Source organism: Neofelis nebulosa, chromosome 7, assembly GCF_028018385.1.
Source record: "Neofelis nebulosa isolate mNeoNeb1 chromosome 7, mNeoNeb1.pri, whole genome shotgun sequence".
NCBI classification, from domain to species: domain Eukaryota; kingdom Metazoa; phylum Chordata; class Mammalia; order Carnivora; family Felidae; genus Neofelis; species Neofelis nebulosa.
This window is the reverse complement of record NC_080788.1, coordinates 50,015,945-50,018,728: the sequence shown is the minus strand read 5'-3', so window position 1 is coordinate 50,018,728 and position 2,784 is coordinate 50,015,945. Positions and strand designations below refer to the sequence as shown.

The 2,784-nt window shown below is 38.8% G+C and overlaps 1 non-coding gene across 1 annotated transcript; it reads left to right on the top strand.

Moving 5' to 3' along the window:
- Positions 1–639: 639 nt before the first annotated feature.
- Positions 640–747, top strand: LOC131518353 (U6 spliceosomal RNA). Its single transcript, XR_009265042.1, has one exon. It is a non-coding gene; the product is annotated as a U6 spliceosomal RNA (small nuclear RNA).
- Positions 748–2,784: the final 2,037 nt, after the last annotated feature.

Here is a 2,784-nt window from a genome sequence, read left to right as displayed (position 1 = left end):
AAGCTTATACAGTTTGTGAGGTAGGTCTTTAAGAAAAGAATAGAGGGGTGCCTGGGTGGCTTGGTCGGTTGGGTGTCCGACTTTGGCTCAGATCATGATCTCACCATTTGTGAGTTTGAGCCCCGCATAGGGCTCTATGTTGACATCTCAGAGTCTGGAACCTGCTTCGGATTCTGTGTCTCATTCTCTCTCTCCCCTCCCCCATTTGTGCTCAGTCTCTCTCTGTCTCTCAAAAATAAATAAATGTAAAAAAAAATTTTTAAGAAAAGAATATGGACTTGTGAATACAAAATTAGGCTCAAAGGTAGATTATTTCTAGAAGCTATTCCTACACCTAGGTAATAACTATAAAGAAGAGATACAAACCATATAGAAATGTCTCACTAAAATGAAACTAAATGTATCCCCCCTTCAATCAACTTCCATTCAGCTGGATCTCAAAAATGTCTGAAGCAGCTCCAACACCACCTAATACAAGAGAAAATGTGACTAGGGAAACTAGTGGAAGGGGACAGTGGTTTTAATCAATTGTGGTTTAAATATATTCTGCAAACTTTATAAAAACATATGACCATGTGACCATATGACAAGTGACATGCCCTGCAGCTAAAGCTTTCTTAGCTTAAGGTGGGGGGGGGGGTGGCTGACTTTGGCCACACATATAATAAAATTGGAAAGACACAGATAAGATTAACATGGCCCCTGCACAAAGATGACATACAATGTTGTGAAGCCTTACATAATAAAAAGGAAAAAAAGGGAAAACAGGAGGGAGGAGGCTGTTGCATTAGTAATGAAACAAAGATGAGGCCTGAATCAGGATAGCTGCAACATAGGTAGAAAAGGATTAGATAAGTGGGATATTTTGGATGTTGAATAGGCAGGGCTTGGGAACTCATTGAAAATAGTAGGTGAATGAGTGAAGGGAGTGTGAGTTCATTTCTGGGTTGGGTGTCAAGAGTGGATGATGGTGCCATTGACTGAACTGGAGTGTACGGAAGGAAAAGCAGGTTTGGTGGGGAAGAAGAGACTAAATTCAGTTCGGAGCACATTGAGTTAAAGTGTGTTTGAAACATTAATTCACTCATCCAGAAATTGTTTCTTGAGCATCTAGTATGCTCCAAGCACCATATTAGGTGCTGAGGATGTAGTGGTAACCAAGGTAAGATCCCGACCTTCATGGAGCTGCCATTCTACTGGGAGGATCAGGAAAAAAAAAAAAGAAAAAAAAATTACTTTTGTGAAAAGTTTCTAGGTTGTGATCTCCAGGGAACTTCAGAAAACCTCTAATATTACAGTCTGTACCTCTCTTGGCACTAATCTTCAAGAGTAGTCTCCCTCCATTCTAGCACATAGCCCTCAAGATGGAGAGGGTGTTAGGGGAGAGGGAAGGCTGGAAGGCCCATAGACCTGTCTACACTCATTGCAAATTCCCACATCCCCAGCCCTGCCCACCATGCTGTTATCTAGCTGTCAGTAGGCTGCTTTTTTGCCTTATGGTGTCAATGAGGCCAACAATGAGCTACGCAGGTAATTACCAGGGCACAGAATCCTATCTAAAGATTAGTATCTAAAATCCAGTCACACCCTATCTACTGTCTATGGTGCTCATTCATTCTGGAGGCAACAAATGTAATTAAGCATGTATTTGTGCCAGGCTCTGGTCAAAGTACCAAGAAACTCAGTAATGAACAACATATAAAGGAGTTTGCCATTTTGAAGTTACAGTTTAGTGCAGCACTGTCCAATAGAAATATAATGCAAGCCACATGAGTAATTTAAAATTTTCTAGTACCTATATTTTTTTAGAAAAGAAACAGGTGTTTTTAAATTTAATAATGTTATGTAGACTGAATTATGTCCTCTTCCTCCCACCCTCAAATTTATATGTTGAAATCCTAACCCCTAGCATTTTAGAATGGGACTGCATTTGGAGAGAGGGCCTTTAAAGAAGGCTTCAAATGAGATCATTAAGGTGGGCCCTAACTCCAATATGACTAATGTCTTTATAAAAAGAGGAGTTTGGGACATGGACACATGCAGAGGAAAGATCATGTGAAGATACAGGGAGAAGATAGTCATCTAAAAACCAATGAGACAGAATGGCTAAAATGAACAACTCAGGAAACAACACATGTTGGTGAAGATGCAAAGAAAGGGGAACACTTTTGCAATGTTGGTGGGAATGCAAACTGGTGCAGCCATTCTGGAAAACAGTATGGAGTTCCCTCCAAAAGTTAAAAATAGAACTACCATACAACCCACAATTACATTGCTAGGTATTTATCCAAAGGATACAAAAATGTTGATTTGAAGGAGCACATGCATCCCATGTTTATAGCAGTGCTATCGACAATAGTCAAATTATGGAAAGAGCCCAAATGTCCATAAACTAATGAATGGATTAAGAAGTGGTATATATATATATATATATATATATATATATATATATATATATATATATATACAATGAAATATTATTCGGTGATAAAAAAGAATGAAGTCTTGCCATTTGCAATCATGTGGATGGAACTAGAGTGTATTATGCTAAGCAAAATAAGTTAGAGAAAGACAAATATCATATGATTTCACTCATAGTGGAATTTAAGAAACAAAACAGATGAATATAGGGGAAAGGAATGAAAAATAAGATAAAAACAGAGAGGGAGGCAAACCATAAGAGACTCTTAAATACAAAGAATGAACTGAGGGTTGCTGGAGGACTATTGGGTTGGGGGATGGCCTAAATGGGTGATGGGCATTAAAGAGGGCATTTGTTGGGAT